The sequence below is a fragment of the Gossypium hirsutum genome, unplaced genomic scaffold (genome assembly GCF_007990345.1).
Source record: "Gossypium hirsutum isolate 1008001.06 unplaced genomic scaffold, Gossypium_hirsutum_v2.1 scaffold_866, whole genome shotgun sequence".
Lineage (NCBI taxonomy): Eukaryota > Viridiplantae > Streptophyta > Magnoliopsida > Malvales > Malvaceae > Gossypium > Gossypium hirsutum.
This window is the reverse complement of record NW_024403312.1, coordinates 1-17135: the sequence shown is the minus strand read 5'-3', so window position 1 is coordinate 17135 and position 17135 is coordinate 1. Positions and strand designations below refer to the sequence as shown.

General features: G+C 39.6%; 51 non-coding genes and 3 pseudogenes across 51 annotated transcripts; all 54 read right to left on the bottom strand.

The window, feature by feature from the left end:
- Positions 1 to 125: 125 nt before the first annotated feature.
- Positions 126 to 243, bottom strand: LOC121227382 (5S ribosomal RNA). The gene has a single exon (XR_005924990.1). It is a non-coding gene; the product is annotated as a 5S ribosomal RNA (ribosomal RNA).
- A 173-nt stretch (positions 244 to 416) lies between these two features.
- LOC121227381 (5S ribosomal RNA) lies at positions 417 to 535 on the bottom strand. Its single transcript, XR_005924989.1, has one exon. It is a non-coding gene; the product is annotated as a 5S ribosomal RNA (ribosomal RNA).
- A 178-nt stretch (positions 536 to 713) lies between these two features.
- Positions 714 to 831, bottom strand: LOC121227399 (5S ribosomal RNA). The gene has a single exon (XR_005925008.1). It is a non-coding gene; the product is annotated as a 5S ribosomal RNA (ribosomal RNA).
- A 174-nt stretch (positions 832 to 1005) lies between these two features.
- Positions 1006 to 1123, bottom strand: LOC121227397 (5S ribosomal RNA). Its single transcript, XR_005925006.1, has one exon. It is a non-coding gene; the product is annotated as a 5S ribosomal RNA (ribosomal RNA).
- Positions 1124 to 1297: 174 nt separating this feature from the next.
- Positions 1298 to 1416, bottom strand: LOC121227380 (5S ribosomal RNA). Its single transcript, XR_005924988.1, has one exon. It is a non-coding gene; the product is annotated as a 5S ribosomal RNA (ribosomal RNA).
- A 174-nt stretch (positions 1417 to 1590) lies between these two features.
- LOC121227405 (5S ribosomal RNA) lies at positions 1591 to 1707 on the bottom strand. Its single transcript, XR_005925013.1, has one exon. It is a non-coding gene; the product is annotated as a 5S ribosomal RNA (ribosomal RNA).
- Positions 1708 to 1935: 228 nt separating this feature from the next.
- LOC121227353 (uncharacterized) lies at positions 1936 to 2049 on the bottom strand (annotated as a pseudogene).
- A 163-nt stretch (positions 2050 to 2212) lies between these two features.
- On the bottom strand, positions 2213 to 2325 carry LOC121227352 (uncharacterized; annotated as a pseudogene).
- Positions 2326 to 2892: 567 nt separating this feature from the next.
- On the bottom strand, positions 2893 to 3011 carry LOC121227378 (5S ribosomal RNA). The gene has a single exon (XR_005924987.1). It is a non-coding gene; the product is annotated as a 5S ribosomal RNA (ribosomal RNA).
- A 175-nt stretch (positions 3012 to 3186) lies between these two features.
- On the bottom strand, positions 3187 to 3305 carry LOC121227376 (5S ribosomal RNA). The gene has a single exon (XR_005924985.1). It is a non-coding gene; the product is annotated as a 5S ribosomal RNA (ribosomal RNA).
- Positions 3306 to 3481: 176 nt separating this feature from the next.
- Positions 3482 to 3599, bottom strand: LOC121227407 (5S ribosomal RNA). Its single transcript, XR_005925016.1, has one exon. It is a non-coding gene; the product is annotated as a 5S ribosomal RNA (ribosomal RNA).
- Positions 3600 to 4023: 424 nt separating this feature from the next.
- Positions 4024 to 4139, bottom strand: LOC121227406 (5S ribosomal RNA). Its single transcript, XR_005925014.1, has one exon. It is a non-coding gene; the product is annotated as a 5S ribosomal RNA (ribosomal RNA).
- Positions 4140 to 4315: 176 nt separating this feature from the next.
- On the bottom strand, positions 4316 to 4433 carry LOC121227396 (5S ribosomal RNA). The gene has a single exon (XR_005925005.1). It is a non-coding gene; the product is annotated as a 5S ribosomal RNA (ribosomal RNA).
- Positions 4434 to 4610: 177 nt separating this feature from the next.
- On the bottom strand, positions 4611 to 4729 carry LOC121227375 (5S ribosomal RNA). Its single transcript, XR_005924984.1, has one exon. It is a non-coding gene; the product is annotated as a 5S ribosomal RNA (ribosomal RNA).
- Positions 4730 to 4905: 176 nt separating this feature from the next.
- On the bottom strand, positions 4906 to 5024 carry LOC121227374 (5S ribosomal RNA). Its single transcript, XR_005924983.1, has one exon. It is a non-coding gene; the product is annotated as a 5S ribosomal RNA (ribosomal RNA).
- Positions 5025 to 5201: 177 nt separating this feature from the next.
- LOC121227355 (5S ribosomal RNA) lies at positions 5202 to 5320 on the bottom strand. The gene has a single exon (XR_005924964.1). It is a non-coding gene; the product is annotated as a 5S ribosomal RNA (ribosomal RNA).
- Positions 5321 to 5498: 178 nt separating this feature from the next.
- On the bottom strand, positions 5499 to 5617 carry LOC121227373 (5S ribosomal RNA). The gene has a single exon (XR_005924981.1). It is a non-coding gene; the product is annotated as a 5S ribosomal RNA (ribosomal RNA).
- A 178-nt stretch (positions 5618 to 5795) lies between these two features.
- On the bottom strand, positions 5796 to 5914 carry LOC121227354 (5S ribosomal RNA). Its single transcript, XR_005924963.1, has one exon. It is a non-coding gene; the product is annotated as a 5S ribosomal RNA (ribosomal RNA).
- Positions 5915 to 6092: 178 nt separating this feature from the next.
- Positions 6093 to 6211, bottom strand: LOC121227402 (5S ribosomal RNA). Its single transcript, XR_005925010.1, has one exon. It is a non-coding gene; the product is annotated as a 5S ribosomal RNA (ribosomal RNA).
- Positions 6212 to 6386: 175 nt separating this feature from the next.
- On the bottom strand, positions 6387 to 6505 carry LOC121227372 (5S ribosomal RNA). Its single transcript, XR_005924980.1, has one exon. It is a non-coding gene; the product is annotated as a 5S ribosomal RNA (ribosomal RNA).
- A 177-nt stretch (positions 6506 to 6682) lies between these two features.
- On the bottom strand, positions 6683 to 6801 carry LOC121227385 (5S ribosomal RNA). Its single transcript, XR_005924994.1, has one exon. It is a non-coding gene; the product is annotated as a 5S ribosomal RNA (ribosomal RNA).
- Positions 6802 to 6977: 176 nt separating this feature from the next.
- Positions 6978 to 7095, bottom strand: LOC121227395 (5S ribosomal RNA). Its single transcript, XR_005925003.1, has one exon. It is a non-coding gene; the product is annotated as a 5S ribosomal RNA (ribosomal RNA).
- A 177-nt stretch (positions 7096 to 7272) lies between these two features.
- On the bottom strand, positions 7273 to 7390 carry LOC121227394 (5S ribosomal RNA). Its single transcript, XR_005925002.1, has one exon. It is a non-coding gene; the product is annotated as a 5S ribosomal RNA (ribosomal RNA).
- Positions 7391 to 7568: 178 nt separating this feature from the next.
- On the bottom strand, positions 7569 to 7687 carry LOC121227371 (5S ribosomal RNA). The gene has a single exon (XR_005924979.1). It is a non-coding gene; the product is annotated as a 5S ribosomal RNA (ribosomal RNA).
- A 176-nt stretch (positions 7688 to 7863) lies between these two features.
- Positions 7864 to 7982, bottom strand: LOC121227370 (5S ribosomal RNA). Its single transcript, XR_005924978.1, has one exon. It is a non-coding gene; the product is annotated as a 5S ribosomal RNA (ribosomal RNA).
- A 177-nt stretch (positions 7983 to 8159) lies between these two features.
- LOC121227369 (5S ribosomal RNA) lies at positions 8160 to 8278 on the bottom strand. Its single transcript, XR_005924977.1, has one exon. It is a non-coding gene; the product is annotated as a 5S ribosomal RNA (ribosomal RNA).
- Positions 8279 to 8455: 177 nt separating this feature from the next.
- LOC121227367 (5S ribosomal RNA) lies at positions 8456 to 8574 on the bottom strand. The gene has a single exon (XR_005924976.1). It is a non-coding gene; the product is annotated as a 5S ribosomal RNA (ribosomal RNA).
- A 177-nt stretch (positions 8575 to 8751) lies between these two features.
- LOC121227386 (5S ribosomal RNA) lies at positions 8752 to 8870 on the bottom strand. Its single transcript, XR_005924995.1, has one exon. It is a non-coding gene; the product is annotated as a 5S ribosomal RNA (ribosomal RNA).
- A 178-nt stretch (positions 8871 to 9048) lies between these two features.
- Positions 9049 to 9167, bottom strand: LOC121227389 (5S ribosomal RNA). Its single transcript, XR_005924998.1, has one exon. It is a non-coding gene; the product is annotated as a 5S ribosomal RNA (ribosomal RNA).
- A 176-nt stretch (positions 9168 to 9343) lies between these two features.
- Positions 9344 to 9462, bottom strand: LOC121227366 (5S ribosomal RNA). The gene has a single exon (XR_005924975.1). It is a non-coding gene; the product is annotated as a 5S ribosomal RNA (ribosomal RNA).
- A 176-nt stretch (positions 9463 to 9638) lies between these two features.
- LOC121227364 (5S ribosomal RNA) lies at positions 9639 to 9757 on the bottom strand. Its single transcript, XR_005924973.1, has one exon. It is a non-coding gene; the product is annotated as a 5S ribosomal RNA (ribosomal RNA).
- A 177-nt stretch (positions 9758 to 9934) lies between these two features.
- LOC121227363 (5S ribosomal RNA) lies at positions 9935 to 10053 on the bottom strand. The gene has a single exon (XR_005924972.1). It is a non-coding gene; the product is annotated as a 5S ribosomal RNA (ribosomal RNA).
- Positions 10054 to 10229: 176 nt separating this feature from the next.
- LOC121227383 (5S ribosomal RNA) lies at positions 10230 to 10348 on the bottom strand. The gene has a single exon (XR_005924991.1). It is a non-coding gene; the product is annotated as a 5S ribosomal RNA (ribosomal RNA).
- Positions 10349 to 10524: 176 nt separating this feature from the next.
- Positions 10525 to 10643, bottom strand: LOC121227362 (5S ribosomal RNA). Its single transcript, XR_005924970.1, has one exon. It is a non-coding gene; the product is annotated as a 5S ribosomal RNA (ribosomal RNA).
- Positions 10644 to 10820: 177 nt separating this feature from the next.
- Positions 10821 to 10937, bottom strand: LOC121227403 (5S ribosomal RNA). Its single transcript, XR_005925011.1, has one exon. It is a non-coding gene; the product is annotated as a 5S ribosomal RNA (ribosomal RNA).
- A 177-nt stretch (positions 10938 to 11114) lies between these two features.
- On the bottom strand, positions 11115 to 11233 carry LOC121227384 (5S ribosomal RNA). The gene has a single exon (XR_005924992.1). It is a non-coding gene; the product is annotated as a 5S ribosomal RNA (ribosomal RNA).
- A 179-nt stretch (positions 11234 to 11412) lies between these two features.
- Positions 11413 to 11531, bottom strand: LOC121227377 (5S ribosomal RNA). Its single transcript, XR_005924986.1, has one exon. It is a non-coding gene; the product is annotated as a 5S ribosomal RNA (ribosomal RNA).
- A 177-nt stretch (positions 11532 to 11708) lies between these two features.
- On the bottom strand, positions 11709 to 11827 carry LOC121227361 (5S ribosomal RNA). Its single transcript, XR_005924969.1, has one exon. It is a non-coding gene; the product is annotated as a 5S ribosomal RNA (ribosomal RNA).
- A 176-nt stretch (positions 11828 to 12003) lies between these two features.
- Positions 12004 to 12122, bottom strand: LOC121227360 (5S ribosomal RNA). The gene has a single exon (XR_005924968.1). It is a non-coding gene; the product is annotated as a 5S ribosomal RNA (ribosomal RNA).
- A 177-nt stretch (positions 12123 to 12299) lies between these two features.
- On the bottom strand, positions 12300 to 12418 carry LOC121227365 (5S ribosomal RNA). Its single transcript, XR_005924974.1, has one exon. It is a non-coding gene; the product is annotated as a 5S ribosomal RNA (ribosomal RNA).
- A 177-nt stretch (positions 12419 to 12595) lies between these two features.
- LOC121227404 (5S ribosomal RNA) lies at positions 12596 to 12711 on the bottom strand. The gene has a single exon (XR_005925012.1). It is a non-coding gene; the product is annotated as a 5S ribosomal RNA (ribosomal RNA).
- A 175-nt stretch (positions 12712 to 12886) lies between these two features.
- On the bottom strand, positions 12887 to 13005 carry LOC121227349 (5S ribosomal RNA). The gene has a single exon (XR_005924960.1). It is a non-coding gene; the product is annotated as a 5S ribosomal RNA (ribosomal RNA).
- A 177-nt stretch (positions 13006 to 13182) lies between these two features.
- LOC121227391 (5S ribosomal RNA) lies at positions 13183 to 13300 on the bottom strand. Its single transcript, XR_005924999.1, has one exon. It is a non-coding gene; the product is annotated as a 5S ribosomal RNA (ribosomal RNA).
- Positions 13301 to 13474: 174 nt separating this feature from the next.
- LOC121227398 (5S ribosomal RNA) lies at positions 13475 to 13590 on the bottom strand. The gene has a single exon (XR_005925007.1). It is a non-coding gene; the product is annotated as a 5S ribosomal RNA (ribosomal RNA).
- Positions 13591 to 13749: 159 nt separating this feature from the next.
- LOC121227392 (5S ribosomal RNA) lies at positions 13750 to 13867 on the bottom strand. Its single transcript, XR_005925000.1, has one exon. It is a non-coding gene; the product is annotated as a 5S ribosomal RNA (ribosomal RNA).
- A 173-nt stretch (positions 13868 to 14040) lies between these two features.
- On the bottom strand, positions 14041 to 14154 carry LOC121227351 (uncharacterized; annotated as a pseudogene).
- Positions 14155 to 14897: 743 nt separating this feature from the next.
- On the bottom strand, positions 14898 to 15013 carry LOC121227350 (5S ribosomal RNA). The gene has a single exon (XR_005924961.1). It is a non-coding gene; the product is annotated as a 5S ribosomal RNA (ribosomal RNA).
- Positions 15014 to 15175: 162 nt separating this feature from the next.
- LOC121227400 (5S ribosomal RNA) lies at positions 15176 to 15292 on the bottom strand. The gene has a single exon (XR_005925009.1). It is a non-coding gene; the product is annotated as a 5S ribosomal RNA (ribosomal RNA).
- Positions 15293 to 15468: 176 nt separating this feature from the next.
- On the bottom strand, positions 15469 to 15585 carry LOC121227388 (5S ribosomal RNA). Its single transcript, XR_005924997.1, has one exon. It is a non-coding gene; the product is annotated as a 5S ribosomal RNA (ribosomal RNA).
- Positions 15586 to 15755: 170 nt separating this feature from the next.
- LOC121227359 (5S ribosomal RNA) lies at positions 15756 to 15874 on the bottom strand. The gene has a single exon (XR_005924967.1). It is a non-coding gene; the product is annotated as a 5S ribosomal RNA (ribosomal RNA).
- Positions 15875 to 16050: 176 nt separating this feature from the next.
- LOC121227393 (5S ribosomal RNA) lies at positions 16051 to 16168 on the bottom strand. Its single transcript, XR_005925001.1, has one exon. It is a non-coding gene; the product is annotated as a 5S ribosomal RNA (ribosomal RNA).
- A 176-nt stretch (positions 16169 to 16344) lies between these two features.
- On the bottom strand, positions 16345 to 16463 carry LOC121227358 (5S ribosomal RNA). Its single transcript, XR_005924966.1, has one exon. It is a non-coding gene; the product is annotated as a 5S ribosomal RNA (ribosomal RNA).
- Positions 16464 to 16638: 175 nt separating this feature from the next.
- Positions 16639 to 16757, bottom strand: LOC121227356 (5S ribosomal RNA). Its single transcript, XR_005924965.1, has one exon. It is a non-coding gene; the product is annotated as a 5S ribosomal RNA (ribosomal RNA).
- A 175-nt stretch (positions 16758 to 16932) lies between these two features.
- LOC121227387 (5S ribosomal RNA) lies at positions 16933 to 17053 on the bottom strand. Its single transcript, XR_005924996.1, has one exon. It is a non-coding gene; the product is annotated as a 5S ribosomal RNA (ribosomal RNA).
- Positions 17054 to 17135: the final 82 nt, after the last annotated feature.

Here is a 17135-nt window from a genome sequence, read left to right as displayed (position 1 = left end):
TGAGCCTCGAATTTGAATTTAAATACGACCAAATAACGTTTCGAGTGATTTATTCCGTAAATAACTAATTAGTTATACGATGAGATAAAAAAAATAGAAAAAAATTTAATGAGATATAAAATTGGAGGGTGCAACACGAGACTTCCCAGGAGGTCACCCATCCTAGTACTACTCTCGCCCAAGCACGCTTAACTGCGGAGTTCTGATGGGATCCGGTGCATTAGTGCTGGTATGATCGCACCCATCAATTCTTGCGCATTCTATTTATATAAAGGCTACCCCTGATCGCGCTTGAGCTCGAATTTGAATTTAAATACGACCAAATAACGTTTCGAGTGATTTATTCCGTAAATAACTAATTAGTTATACGATGAGATATAAAAAAATAGAAAAAAATTTAATGAGATATAAATTGGAGGGTGCAACACGAGGACTTCCCAGGAGGTCACCCATCCTAGTACTACTCTCGCCCAAGCACGCTTAACTGCGGAGTTCTGATGGGATCCGGTGCATTAGTGCTGGTATGATCGCACCCATCAATTCTTACGCATTCTATTTATATAAAGGCTACCCCTGATCGCGCTTGAGCCTCGAATTTGAATTTAAATACGACCAAATAACGTTTCGAGTGATTTATTCCGTAAATAACTAATTAGTTATACGATGAGATATAAAAAAAATAGAAAAAAAATTTAATGAGATATAAAATTGGAGAGGTGCAACACGAGGACTTCCCAGGAGGTCACCCATCCTAGTACTACTCTCGCCCAAGCACGCTTAACTGCGAGTTCTGATGGGATCCGGTGCATTAGTGCTGGTATGATCGCACCCATCAATTCTTGCGCATTCTATTTATATAAAGGCTACCCCTGATCGCGCTTGAGCCTCGAATTTGAATTTAAATACGACCAAATAACGTTTCGAGTGATTTATTCCGTAAATAACTAATTAGTTATACGATGAGATATAAAAAAATAGAAAAAAAATTTAATGAGATATAAAATTAGGGTGCAACACGAGGACTTCCCAGGAGGTCACCCATCCTAGTACTACTCTCGCCCAAGCACGCTTAACTGCGAGTTCTGATGGGATCCGGTGCATTAGTGCTGGTATGATCGCACCCATCAATTCTTGCGCATTCTATTTATATAAAGGCTACCCCTGATCGCGCTTGAGCCTCGAATTTGAATTTAAATACGCAAATAACGTTTCGAGTGATTTATTCCGTAAATAACTAATTAGTTATACGATGAGATATAAAAAAATAGAAAAAAAATTTAATGAGATATAAAATTGGAGGGTGCAACACGAGGACTTCCCAGGAGGTCACCCATCCTAGTACTACTCTCGCCCAAGCACGCTTAACTGCGGAGTTCTGATGGGATCCGGTGCATTAGTGCTGGTATGATCGCACCCATCAATTCTTGCGCATTCTATTTATATAAAGGCTACCCCTGATCGCGCTTGAGCCTCGAATTTGAATTTAAATACGTCCAAATAACGTTTCGAGTGATTTATTCCGTAAATAACTAATTAGTTATACGATGAGATATAAAAAAATAGAAAAAAATTTAATGAGATATAAAATTGGAGGTGCAACACGAGGACTTCCCAGGAGGTCACCCATCCTAGTACTACTCTCGCCCAAGCACGCTTAACTGCGAAGTTCTGATGGGATCCGGTGCATTAGTGCTGGTATGCACGGCTTAAATCGAGTTCGGATAGATCCAATGATACATTATTGTGGTATGACGACCCATCAATTTTCGTATTCTAGTTTGATATAAAGGGATGCCCTGATCGCGCGCTTGGAAGCGCTCCGAATTTGAATTTAAATACGACCAAATAACAGTTTCGATGATTTATTCGTAAATAACTAATTAGTTAACGATGAGATATAAAAAAAATAGAAAAAAATTTAATGAGATATAAAATTGGGGTCAACACGAGGATTCCAGAGGTCACCATCCTAGTACTACTACGCCCAAAGCACGCTTAACTGCGGAGTTCTGATGGGATCCGTGCATTAGTGCTGGTATGATCGCACCCATCATTCTTGCGCATCATTTATATAAAGGCTACCCTGATGCGCTTGAGCCTCGAATTTGAATTAAATACGACAAATAACGTTTCGAGTGATTATTCCGTAAATAACAATTAGTTACGATGAGATATAAAAAAAATAGAAAAAAAATTAATGAGATATAAAATTGAGGGTCAACACAGGACTCCAGGAGGTCACCCATCCTAGTACTACTCTCGCCCAAGCACGCTTAACTGCGGAGTTCTGATGGATCCGGTGCATATGCTGGTATGATCGCACCCATCAATCTGCGATTCTATTTATATAAAGCTACCCTGATCGCGCTTGAGCCTCGAATTTGAATTTAAATACGACCAAATAACGTTTCGAGTGATTTATTCCGTAAATAACTAGAAACAGAAATAGATTAAATTTACACGGTTAGAGTCACATCCTATAATTGAAGGTTATGCGGAGTCGAATATATCGGAAACCATCAATTGGAATTAATATACATGAGCTCAATTGAAAAAAAAAATAAGGAAATCCTAAATAAAATTAATAAAGATATATAAAATTTGAGAAAGGAGGGTGCAACACGAGGACTTCCCAGGAGTCACCTCCTAGTACTACTCTCGCCCAAGCACGCTTAACTGCGGAGTTCTAAGATCCGTCATAGTGCTGGTATGATGCACATCAATCTTAGCGCATTCTATTTATATAAAGGCTACCCCTGATCGCGCTTGAGCCTCGAATTTGAATTTAAATACGCCAAATAACGTTTCGAGTGATTATTCCGTAAATAACTAATTAGTTATACGATGAGATATAAAAAAAATAGAAAAAAAATTTAATGAGATATAAAATGGAGGGTGCAACACGAGGACTTCCCAGGAGGTCACCCATCCTAGTACTACTCTCGCCCAAGCACGCTTAACTGCGGAGTTCTGATGGGATCCGGTGCATTAGTGCTGGTATGATCGCACCCATCAATTCTGCGCATTCTATTTATATAAGGCTACCCCTGATCGCGCTTGAGCCTCGAATTTGAATTTAAATACGACCAAATAACGTTTCGAGTGATTTATTCCGTAAATAACTAATTAGTTATACGATGAGATATAAAAAAATAGAAAAAAAATTTAATGAGATATAAAATTGGAAGGGTGCAACACGAGGACTTCCCAGGAGGTCACCCATCCTAGTACTACTCTCGCCCAAGCACGCTTAACTGCGGAGTTCTGATGGGATCCGGTGCATTAGTGCTGGTATGATCGCACCCATCAATTCTTGCGCATTCTATTTATATAAAGGCTACCCCTGATCGCGCTTGAGCCTCGAATTTGAATTTAAATACGTCCAAATAACGTTTCGAGTGATTTATTCCGTAAATAACTAATTAGTTATACGATGAGATATAAAAAAATAGAAAAAAAATTTAATGAGATATAAAATTGGAGGGTGCAACACGAGGACTTCCAGGAGGTCACCCATCCTAGTACTACTTCCGCCAAGCACGCTTAACTGCGGAGTTCTGATGGGATCCGGTGCATTAGTGCTGGTAATGATCGCACCCATCAATTCTTGCGCATTCTATTATATAAAGCTACCCCTGATCGCGCTTGAGCCTCGAATTTGAATTTAAATACGCCAAATAACGTTTCGAGTGATTTATTCCGTAAATAACTAATTAGTTATACGATGAGATATAAAAAAATAGAAAAAAATTAATGAATAAAATTGAGGGTGCAACACGGATCCAGAGGTCACCCATCTAGTACTACTTGCCAGCACGCTTACTGCGAGTCTGATGGGATCCGGTGCATTAGTGCTGGTATGATGACCATCAATCTTCGCATTCTATTTATAAAGCTACCCTGATCGCCTGAGCCTCGAATTGAATTAAATACGAAAATAACTTCGAGTATTTATTCCGTAAATAATAATATTATACGAGAGATAAAAAAAATAGAAAAAAATTTAATGAGATATAAAATTGGAGGGTGAACACGAGACTTCCCAGGAGGTCACCCATCCTAGTACTACTCTCGCCCAAGCACGCTTAACTGCGAGTTCTGATGGGATCCGGTGCATTAGTGCTGGTATGATCGCACCCATCAATTCTTGCGCATTCTATTTATATAAAGGCTACCCTGATCGCGCTTGAGCCTCGAATTTGAATTTAAATACGACCAAATAACGTTTCGAGTGATTTATTCCGTAAATAACTAATTAGTTATACGATGAGATATAAAAAAAATAGAAAAAAAATTTAATGAGATATAAAATTGGAGGGTGCAACACGAGGACTTCCCAGGAGGTCACCCATCCTAGTACTACTCTCGCCCAAGCACGCTTAACTGCGAGTTCTGATGGGATCCGGTGCATTAGTGCTGGTATGATCGCACCCATCAATTCTTGCGCATTCTATTTATATAAAGGCTACCCCTGATCGCGCTTGAGCCTCGAATTTGAATTTAAATACGTCCAAATAACGTTTCGAGTGATTTATTCCGTAAATAACTAATTAGTTATACGATGAGATATAAAAAAAATAGAAAAAAAATTTAATGAGATATAAAATTGGAGGGTGCAACACGAGGACTTCCCAGGAGGTCACCCATCCTAGTACTACTCTCGCCCAAGCACGCTTAACTGCGGAGTTCTGATGGGATCCGGTGCATTAGTGCTGGTATGATCGCACCCATCAATTCTTGCGCATTCTATTTATATAAAGGCTACCCCTGATCGCGCTTGAGCCTCGAATTTGAATTTAAATACGTCCAAATAACGTTTCGAGTGATTTATTCCGTAAATAACTAATTAGTTATACGATGAGATATAAAAAAATAGAAAAAAAATTTAATGAGATATAAAATTGGAGGGTGCAACACGAGGACTTCCCAGGAGGTCACCCATCCTAGTACTACTCTCGCCCAAGCACGCTTAACTGCGGAGTTCTGATGGGATCCGGTGCATTAGTGCTGGTATGATCGCACCCATCAATTCTTGCGCATTCTATTTATATAAAGGCTACCCCTGATCGCGCTTGAGCCTCGAATTTGAATTTAAATACGACCAAATAACGTTTCGAGTGATTTATTCCGTAAATAACTAATTAGTTATACGATGAGATATAAAAAAAATAGAAAAAAAATTTAATAGATATAAAATTGGAGGGGTGCAACACGAGGACTTCCCAGGAGGTCACCCATCCTAGTACTACTCTCGCCCAAGCACGCTTAACTGCGGAGTTCTGATGGGATCCGGTGCATTAGTGCTGGTATGATCGCACCCATCAATTCTTGCGCATTCTATTTATATAAAGGCTACCCCTGATCGCGCTTGAGCCTCGAATTTGAATTTAAATACGACCAAATAACGTTTCGAGTGATTTATTCCGTAAATAACTAATTAGTTATACGATGAGATATAAAAAAAATAGAAAAAAAATTTAATGAGATATAAAATTGGAAGGGTGCAACACGAGGACTTCCCAGGAGGTCACCCATCCTAGTACTACTCTCGCCCAAGCACGCTTAACTGCGGAGTTCTGATGGGATCCGGTGCATTAGTGCTGGTATGATCGCACCCATCAATTCTTGCGCATTCTATTTATATAAAGGCTACCCCTGATCGCGCTTGAGCCTCGAATTTGAATTTAAATACGACCAAATAACGTTTCGAGTGATTTATTCCGTAAATAACTAATTAGTTATACGATGAGATATAAAAAAAATAGAAAAAAAATTTAATGAGATATAAAATTGGAGGGGTGCAACACGAGGACTTCCCAGGAGGTCACCCATCCTAGTACTACTCTCGCCCAAGCACGCTTAACTGCGGAGTTCTGATGGGATCCGGTGCATTAGTGCTGGTATGATCGCACCCATCAATTCTTGCGCATTCTATTTATATAAAGGCTACCCCTGATCGCGCTTGAGCCTCGAATTTGAATTTAAATACGACCAAATAACGTTTCGAGTGATTTATTCCGTAAATAACTAATTAGTTATACGATGAGATATAAAAAAAATAGAAAAAAAATTTAATGAGATATAAAATTGGAGGGGTGCAACACGAGGACTTCCCAGGAGGTCACCCATCCTAGTACTACTCTCGCCCAAGCACGCTTAACTGCGGAGTTCTGATGGGATCCGGTGCATTAGTGCTGGTATGATCGCACCCATCAATTCTTCGCATTCTATTTATATAAAGGCTACCCCTGATCGCGCTTGAGCCTCGAATTTGAATTTAAATACGACCAAATAACGTTTCGAGTGATTTATTCCGTAAATAACTAATTAGTTATACGATGAGATATAAAAAAATAGAAAAAAAATTTAATGAGATATAAAATTGGAGGGTGCAACACGAGGACTTCCCAGGAGGTCACCCATCCTAGTACTACTCTCGCCCAAGCACGCTTAACTGCGGAGTTCTGATGGGATCCGGTGCATTAGTGCTGGTATGATCGCACCCATCAATTCTTCGCATTCTATTTATATAAAGGCTACCCCTGATCGCGCTTGAGCCTCGAATTTGAATTTAAATACGACCAAATAACGTTTCGAGTGATTTATTCCGTAAATAACTAATTAGTTATACGATGAGATATAAAAAAAATAGAAAAAAAATTTAATGAGATATAAAATTGGAGGGGTGCAACACGAGGACTTCCCAGGAGGTCACCCATCCTAGTACTACTCTCGCCCAAGCACGCTTAACTGCGAAGTTCTGATGGGATCCGGTGCATTAGTGCTGGTATGATCGCACCCATCAATTCTTGCGCATTCTATTTATATAAAGGCTACCCCTGATCGCGCTTGAGCCTCGAATTTGAATTTAAATACGTCCAAATAACGTTTCGAGTGATTTATTCCGTAAATAACTAATTAGTTATACGATGAGATATAAAAAAATAGAAAAAAAATTTAATGAGATATAAAATTGGAGGGTGCAACACGAGGACTTCCCAGGAGGTCACCCATCCTAGTACTACTCTCGCCCAAGCACGCTTAACTGCGAGTTCTGATGGGATCCGGTGCATTAGTGCTGGTATGATCGCACCCATCAATTCTTCGCATTCTATTTATATAAAGGCTACCCCTGATCGCGCTTGAGCCTCGAATTTGAATTTAAATACGTCCAAATAACGTTTCGAGTGATTTATTCCGTAAATAACTAATTAGTTATACGATGAGATATAAAAAAAATAGAAAAAAAATTTAATGAGATATAAAATTGGAGGGGTGCAACACGAGGACTTCCCAGGAGGTCACCCATCCTAGTACTACTCTCGCCCAAGCACGCTTAACTGCGAGTTCTGATGGGATCCGGTGCATTAGTGCTGGTATGATCGCACCCATCAATTCTTGCGCATTCTATTTATATAAAGGCTACCCCTGATCGCGCTTGAGCCTCGAATTTGAATTTAAATACGTCCAAATAACGTTTCGAGTGATTTATTCCGTAAATAACTAATTAGTTATACGATGAGATATAAAAAAAATAGAAAAAAAATTTAATGAGATATAAAATTGGAAGGGTGCAACACGAGGACTTCCCAGGAGGTCACCCATCCTAGTACTACTCTCGCCCAAGCACGCTTAACTGCGGAGTTCTGATGGGATCCGGTGCATTAGTGCTGGTATGATCGCACCCATCAATTCTTGCGCATTCTATTTATATAAAGGCTACCCCTGATCGCGCTTGAGCCTCGAATTTGAATTTAAATACGACCAAATAACGTTTCGAGTGATTTATTCCGTAAATAACTAATTAGTTATACGATGAGATATAAAAAAATAGAAAAAAAATTTAATGAGATATAAAATTGGAGGGTGCAACACGAGGACTTCCCAGGAGGTCACCCATCCTAGTACTACTCTCGCCCAAGCACGCTTAACTGCGGAGTTCTGATGGGATCCGGTGCATTAGTGCTGGTATGATCGCACCCATCAATTCTTGCGCATTCTATTTATATAAAGGCTACCCCTGATCGCGCTTGAGCCTCGAATTTGAATTTAAATACGACCAAATAACGTTTCGAGTGATTTATTCCGTAAATAACTAATTAGTTATACGATGAGATATAAAAAAAATAGAAAAAAAATTTAATGAGATATAAAATTGGAGGGTGCAACACGAGGACTTCCCAGGAGGTCACCCATCCTAGTACTACTCTCGCCCAAGCACGCTTAACTGCGGAGTTCTGATGGGATCCGGTGCATTAGTGCTGGTATGATCGCACCCATCAATTCTTGCGCATTCTATTTATATAAAGGCTACCCCTGATCGCGCTTGAGCCTCGAATTTGAATTTAAATACGACCAAATAACGTTTCGAGTGATTTATTCCGTAAATAACTAATTAGTTATACGATGAGATATAAAAAAAATAGAAAAAAAATTTAATGAGATATAAAATTGGAGGGTGCAACACGAGGACTTCCCAGGAGGTCACCCATCCTAGTACTACTCTCGCCCAAGCACGCTTAACTGCGGAGTTCTGATGGGATCCGGTGCATTAGTGCTGGTATGATCGCACCCATCAATTCTTGCGCATTCTATTTATATAAAGGCTACCCCTGATCGCGCTTGAGCCTCGAATTTGAATTTAAATACGACCAAATAACGTTTCGAGTGATTTATTCCGTAAATAACTAATTAGTTATACGATGAGATATAAAAAAAATAGAAAAAAAATTTAATGAGATATAAAATTGGAGGGTGCAACACGAGGACTTCCCAGGAGGTCACCCATCCTAGTACTACTCTCGCCCAAGCACGCTTAACTGCGAAGTTCTGATGGGATCCGGTGCATTAGTGCTGGTATGATCGCACCCATCAATTCTTGCGCATTCTATTTATATAAAGGCTACCCCTGATCGCGCTTGAGCCTCGAATTTGAATTTAAATACGTCCAAATAACGTTTCGAGTGATTTATTCCGTAAATAACTAATTAGTTATACGATGAGATATAAAAAAAATAGAAAAAAAATTTAATGAGATATAAAATTGGAGGGGTGCAACACGAGGACTTCCCAGGAGGTCACCCATCCTAGTACTACTCTCGCCCAAGCACGCTTAACTGCGGAGTTCTGATGGGATCCGGTGCATTAGTGCTGGTATGATCGCACCCATCAATTCTTGCGCATTCTATTTATATAAAGGCTACCCCTGATCGCGCTTGAGCCTCGAATTTGAATTTAAATACGACCAAATAACGTTTCGAGTGATTTATTCCGTAAATAACTAATTAGTTATACGATGAGATATAAAAAAATAGAAAAAAAATTTAATGAGATATAAAATTGGAGGGTGCAACACGAGGACTTCCCAGGAGGTCACCCATCCTAGTACTACTCTCGCCCAAGCACGCTTAACTGCGGAGTTCTGATGGGATCCGGTGCATTAGTGCTGGTATGATCGCACCCATCAATTCTTGCGCATTCTATTTATATAAAGGCTACCCCTGATCGCGCTTGAGCCTCGAATTTGAATTTAAATACGACCAAATAACGTTTCGAGTGATTTATTCCGTAAATAACTAATTAGTTATACGATGAGATATAAAAAAATAGAAAAAAAATTTAATGAGATATAAAATTGGAGGGTGCAACACGAGGACTTCCCAGGAGGTCACCCATCCTAGTACTACTCTCGCCCAAGCACGCTTAACTGCGGAGTTCTGATGGGATCCGGTGCATTAGTGCTGGTATGATCGCACCCATCAATTCTTGCGCATTCTATTTATATAAAGGCTACCCCTGATCGCGCTTGAGCCTCGAATTTGAATTTAAATACGACCAAATAACGTTTCGAGTGATTTATTCCGTAAATAACTAATTAGTTATACGATGAGATATAAAAAAAATAGAAAAAAAATTTAATGAGATATAAAATTGGAGGGTGCAACACGAGGACTTCCCAGGAGGTCACCCATCCTAGTACTACTCTCGCCCAAGCACGCTTAACTGCGGAGTTCTGATGGGATCCGGTGCATTAGTGCTGGTATGATCGCACCCATCAATTCTTGCGCATTCTATTTATATAAAGGCTACCCCTGATCGCGCTTGAGCCTCGAATTTGAATTTAAATACGACCAAATAACGTTTCGAGTGATTTATTCCGTAAATAACTAATTAGTTATACGATGAGATATAAAAAAAATAGAAAAAAATTTAATGAGATATAAAATTGGAGGGTGCAACACGAGGACTTCCCAGGAGGTCACCCATCCTAGTACTACTCTCGCCCAAGCACGCTTAACTGCGGAGTTCTGATGGGATCCGGTGCATTAGTGCTGGTATGATCGCACCATCAATTCTTGCGCATTCTATTTATATAAAGGCTACCCCTGATCGCGCTTGAGCCTCGAATTTGAATTTAAATACGACCAAATAACGTTTCGAGTGATTTATTCCGTAAATAACTAATTAGTTATACGATGAGATATAAAAAAAATAGAAAAAAAATTTAATGAGATATAAAATTGGAGGGTGCAACACGAGGACTTCCCAGGAGGTCACCCATCCTAGTACTACTCTCGCCCAAGCACGCTTAACTGCGGAGTTCTGATGGGATCCGGTGCATTAGTGCTGGTATGATCGCACCCATCAATTCTTACGCATTCTATTTATATAAAGGCTACCCTGATCGCGCTTGAGCCTCGAATTTGAATTTAAATACGACCAAATAACGTTTCGAGTGATTTATTCCGTAAATAACTAATTAGTTATACGATGAGATATAAAAAAAATAGAAAAAAAATTTAATGAGATATAAAATTGGAGAGGTGCAACACGAGGACTTCCAGGAGGTCACCCATCCTAGTACTACTCTCACCCAAGCACGCTTACTGCGGAGTTCTGATGGGATCCGGTGCATTAGTGCTGGTATGATCGCACCCGTCAATTCTTGCGCATTCTATTTATATAAAGGCTACCCCTGATCGCGCTTGAGCCTCGAATTTGAATTTAAATACGACCAAATAACGTTTCGAGTGATTTATTCCGTAAATAACTAATTAGTTATACGATGAGATATAAAAAAATAGAAAAAAAATTTAATGAGATATAAAATTGGAGGGGTGCAACACGAGGACTTCCCAGGAGGTCACCCATCCTAGTACTACTCTCGCCCAAGCACGCTTAACTGCGGAGTTCTGATGGGATCCGATGCATTAGTGCTGGTATGATCGCACCCATTCAATTCTTGCGCATTCTATTTATATAAAGGCTACCCCTGATCGCGCTTGAGCCTCGAATTTGAATTTAAATACGACCAAATAACGTTTCGAGTGATTTATTCCGTAAATAACTAATTAGTTATACGATGAGATATAAAAAAAATAGAAAAAAAATTTAATGAGATATAAAATTGGAGGGGTGCAACACGAGGACTTCCCAGGAGGTCACCCATCCTAGTACTACTCTCGCCCAAGCACGCTTAACTGCGGAGTTCTGATGGGATCCGGTGCATTAGTGCTGGTATGATCGCACCCGTCAATTCTTGCGCATTCTATTTATATAAAGGCTACCCCTGATCGCGCTTGAGCCTCGAATTTGAATTTAAATACGACCAAATAACGTTTCGAGTGATTTATTCCGTAAATAACTAATTAGTTATACGATGAGATATAAAAAAAATAGAAAAAAAATTTAATGAGATATAAAATTGGAGGGTGCAACACGAGGACTTCCCAGGAGGTCACCCATCCTAGTACTACTCTCGCCCAAGCACGCTTAACTGCGGAGTTCTGATGGGATCCGGTGCATTAGTGCTGGTATGATCGCACCCTCAATTCTTGCGCATTCTATTTATATAAAGGCTACCCCTGATCGCGCTTGAGCCTCGAATTTGAATTTAAATACGTCCAAATAACGTTTCGAGTGATTTATTCCGTAAATAACTAATTAGTTATACGATGAGATATAAAAAAAATAGAAAAAAAATTTAATAGATATAAAATTGGAAGGGTGCAACACGAGGACTTCCCAGGAGGTCACCCATCCTAGTACTACTCTCGCCCAAGCACGCTTAACTGCGGAGTTCTGATGGGATCCGGTGCATTAGTGCTGGTATGATCGCACCCATCAATTCTTGCGCATTCTATTTATATAAAGGCTACCCCTGATCGCGCTTGAGCCTCGAATTTGAATTTAAATACGCCAAATAACGTTTCGAGTGATTTATTCCGTAAATAACTAATTAGTTATACGATGAGATATAAAAAAAATAGAAAAAAAATTTAATGAGATATAAAATTGGAGGGGTGCAACACGAGGACTTCCCAGGAGGTCACCCATCCTAGTACTACTCTCGCCCAAGCACGCTTAACTGCGGAGTTCTGATGGGATCCGGTGCATTAGTGCTGGTATGATCGCACCCATCAATTCTTGCGCATTCTATTTATATAAAGGCTACCCCTGATCGCGCTTGAGCCTCGAATTTGAATTTAAATACGACCAAATAACGTTTCGAGTGATTTATTCCGTAAATAACTAATTAGTTATACGATGAGATATAAAAAAATAGAAAAAAAATTTAATGAGATATAAAATTGGAGGGGTGCAACACGAGGACTTCCCAGAGGTCACCCATCCTAGTACTACTCTCGCCCAAGCACGCTTAACTGCGGAGTTCTGATGGATCCGTGCATTAGTGCTGGTATGATCGCACCCATCAATTCTTGCGCATTCTATTTATATAAAGGCTACCCTGATCGCGCTTGAGCCTCGAATTTGAATTTAAATACGTCCAAATAACGTTTCGAGTGATTTATTCCGTAAATAACTAATTAGTTATACGATGAATATAAAAAAATAGAAAAAAAATTTAATGAGATATAAAATTGGAGGGGTGCAACACGAGGACTTCCCAGGAGGTCACCCATCCTAGTACTACTCTCGCCCAAGCACGCTTAACTGCGGAGTTCTGATGGGATCCGGTGCATTAGTGCTGGTATGATCGCACCCGTCAATTCTTGCGCATTCTATTTATATAAAGGCTACCCCTGATCGCGCTTGAGCCTCGAATTTGAATTTAAATACGACCAAATAACGTTTCGAGTGATTTATTCCGTAAATAACTAATTAGTTATACGATGAATATAAAAAAAATAGAAAAAAAATTTAATGAGATATAAAATTGGAGGGGTGCAACACGAGGACTTCCCAGGAGGTCACCCATCCTAGTACTACTTCGCCCAAGCACGCTTAACTGCGGAGTTCTGATGGGATCCGGTGCATTAGTGCTGGTATGATCGCACCCATCAATTCTTGCGCATTCTATTTATATAAAGGCTACCCCTGATCGCGCTTGAGCCTCGAATTTGAATTTAAATACGACCAAATAACGTTTCGAGTGATTTATTCCGTAAATAACTAATTAGTTATACGATGAGATATAAAAAAATAGAAAAAAAATTAATGAGATATAAAATTGAGGGTGCAACACGAGGACTTCCCAGGAGGTCACCCATCCTAGTACTACTCTCGCCCAAGCACGCTTAACTGCGGAGTTCTGATGGGATCCGGTGCATTAGTGCTGGTATCGCACCCTCATTCTTCGCATTTATTATAAAAGGCTACCCTGATCGCGTAGCCTCGAATTTGAATTTAAATAAAAAACGTTTCGAGTGATTTATCGTAATAACTAATTAGTTATACGATGAGATATAAAAAAAAATAGAAAAAAAATTTAATGAGATATAAAATTGGAGGGTGCAACACGAGGACTTCCCAGGAGGTCACCCATCCTAGTACTACTCTCGCCCAAGCACGCTTAACTGCGGAGTTCTGATGGGATCCGGTGCATTAGTGCTGGTATGATGCACCCATCAATTCTTGCGCATTCTATTTATATAAAGGCTACCCCTGATCGCGCTTGAGCCTCGAATTTGAATTTAAATACGTCCAAATAACGTTTCGAGTGATTTATTCCGTAAATAACTAATTAGTTATACGATGAATATAAAAAAATAGAAAAAAATTTAATAGATATAAAATTGGAGGGTGCAACACGAGGACTTCCCAGGAGGTCACCCATCCTAGTACACTCTCGCCCAAGCAGCTTAACTGCGGAGTTTGATGGGATCCGTGATTAGTGCTGGTATGATCGCACCCATCAATTCTTGCGCATTCTATTTATATAAAGGCTACCCTGATCGCGCTTGAGCCTCGAATTTGAATTTAAATACGACCAAATAACGTTTCGAGTGATTTATTCCGTAAATAACTAATTAGTTATACGATGAATATAAAAAAATAGAAAAAAAATTAATGAGATATAAAATTGGAGGGTGCAACACGAGGACTTCCAGGAGGTCACCCATCCTAGTACTACCTCCCCAAGCACGCTTACTGGGAGTTCTGATGGATCCGGTGCATTAGTGCTGATGATCGCACCCGTCAATTCTTGCGCATCTATTATATAAAGGCTACCCCTGATCGCGCTTGAGCCTCGAATTTGAATTTAAATACGACCAAATAACGTTCGAGTGATTTATTCCGTAAATAACTAATTAGTTATACGATGAGATATAAAAAAATAGAAAAAAAATTTAATGAGATATAAAATTGGAGGGTGCAAACGAGGACTTCCCAGAGGTCACCATCTGTACATCTCGCCCAAGCACGCTAACTGCGGAGTTCTGATGCGATCCGATGCATTAGTGCTGGTAGATCGCACCATCAATTCTGCGCATTCTATTTATATAAAGGCTACCCCTGATCGCGCTTGAGCCTCGAATTTGAATTTAAATACGTCCAAATAACGTTTCGAGTGATTTATTCCGTAAATAACTAATTAGTTATACGATGACATATAAAAAAATAGAAAAAAAATTTAATGAAGATATAAAATTGGAGGGGTGCAACACGAGGACTTCCCAGGAGGTCACCCATCCTATACTACTCTCGCCCAAGCACGCTAACTGCGGAGTTCTGATGGGATCCGTGCATTAGTGCTGGTATGATCGCACCCATCAATTCTTGCGCATTCTATTTATATAAAGGCTACCCCTACGCGTTGAGCCTCGAATTGAATTAAATACGACCAAATAACGTTTCGGTGATTATCCGAAATAATATTAGTTAACATAGATATAAAAAAATAGAAAAAAAATTTAATGAGATATAAAATTGGAGGGTGCAACACGAGGACTTCCCAGGAGGTCACCATCCTAGTACTACTCTCGCCCAAGCACGCTTAACTGCGGAGTTCTGATGGATCCGGTGCATTAGTGCTGGTATGATCGCACCCATCAATTCTTGCGCATTCTATTTATATAAAGGCTACCCCTGATCGCGCTTGAGCCTCGAATTTGAATTTAAATACGACCAAATAACGTTTCGAGTGATTTATTCCGTAAATAACTAATTAGTTATACGATGAGATATAAAAAAATAGAAAAAAATTTAATGAGATATAAAATTGGAGGGGTGCAACACGAGGACTTCCCAGGAGGTCACCCATCCTAGTACTACTCGCCCAAGCACGCTTAACTGCGGAGTTCTGATGGGATCCGGTGCATTAGTGCTGGTATGATCGCACCCATCAATTCTTGCGCATTCTATTTATATAAAGGCTACCCTGATCGCGCTTGAGCCTCGAATTTGAATTTAAATACGACCAAATAACGTTTCGAGTGATTTATTCCGTAAATAACTAGTTATACGATGAGATATAAAAAAATAGAAAAAAAATTTAATAGATATAAAATTGGAGGGTGCAACACGAGGACTTCCCAGGAGGTCACCCATCCTAGTACTACTCTCGCCCAAGCACGCTTAACTGCGGAGTTCTGATGGGATCCGGTGCATTAGTGCTGGTATGATCGCACCCATCAATTCTTGCGCATTCTATTTATATAAAGGCTACCCTGATCGCGCTTGAGCCTCGAATTTGAATTTAAATACGACCAAATAACGTTTCGAGTGATTTATTCCGTAAATAACTAATTAGTTATACGATGAGATATAAAAAAAATAGAAAAAAATTTAATGAGATATAAAATTGGAGGGGTGCAACACGAGGACTTCCCAGGAGGTCACCCATCCTAGTACTACTCTCGCCAAGCACGCTTAACTGCGGAGTTCTGATGGGATCCGGTGCATTAGTGCTGGTATGATCGCACCCGTCAATTCTTGCGCATTCTATTTATATAAAGGCTACCCCTGATCGCGCTTGAGCCTCGAATTTGAATTTAAATACGACCAAATAACGTTTCGAGTGATTTATTCCGTAAATAACTAATTAGTTATACGATGAGATATAAAAAAATAGAAAAAAAATTTAATGAGATATAAAATTGGAGGGTGCAACACGAGGACTTCCCAGGAGGTCACCCATCCTAGTACTACTCTCGCCCAAGCACGCTTAACTGCGGAGTTCTGATGGGATCCGGTGCATTAGTGCTGGTATGATCGCACCCATCAATTCTTGCGCATTCTATTTATATAAAGGCTACCCCTGATCGCGCTTGAGCCTCGAATTTGAATTTAAATACGACCAAATAACGTTTCGAGTGATTTATTCCGTAAATAACTAATTAGTTATACGATGAGATATAAAAAAAAGAAAAAAAATTTAATGAGATATAAAATTGGAGGGTGCAACACGAGGACTTCCCAGGAGGTCACCCATCCTAGTACTACTCTCGCCCAAGCACGCTTAACTGCGGAGTTCTGATGGGATCCGGTGCATTAGTGCTGGTATGATCGCACCCGTCAATTCTTGCGCATTCTATTTATATAAAGGCTACCCTGATCGCGCTTGAGCCTCGAATTTGAATTTAAATACGACCAAATAACGTTTCGAGTGATTTATTCCGTAAATAACTAATTAGTTATACGATGAGATATAAAAAAAATAGAAAAAAATTTAATGAGATATAAAATTGGAGGGTGCAACACGAGGACTTCCCAGGAGGTCACCCATCCTAGTACTACTCTCGCCCCCAAGCACGCTTAACTGCGGAGTTCTGATGGGATCCGGTGCATTAGTGCTGGTATGATCGCACCCAATTCTTGCGCATTCTATTTATATAAAGGCTACCCCTGATCGCGCTTGAGCCTCGAATTTGAATTTAAATACGACCAAATAA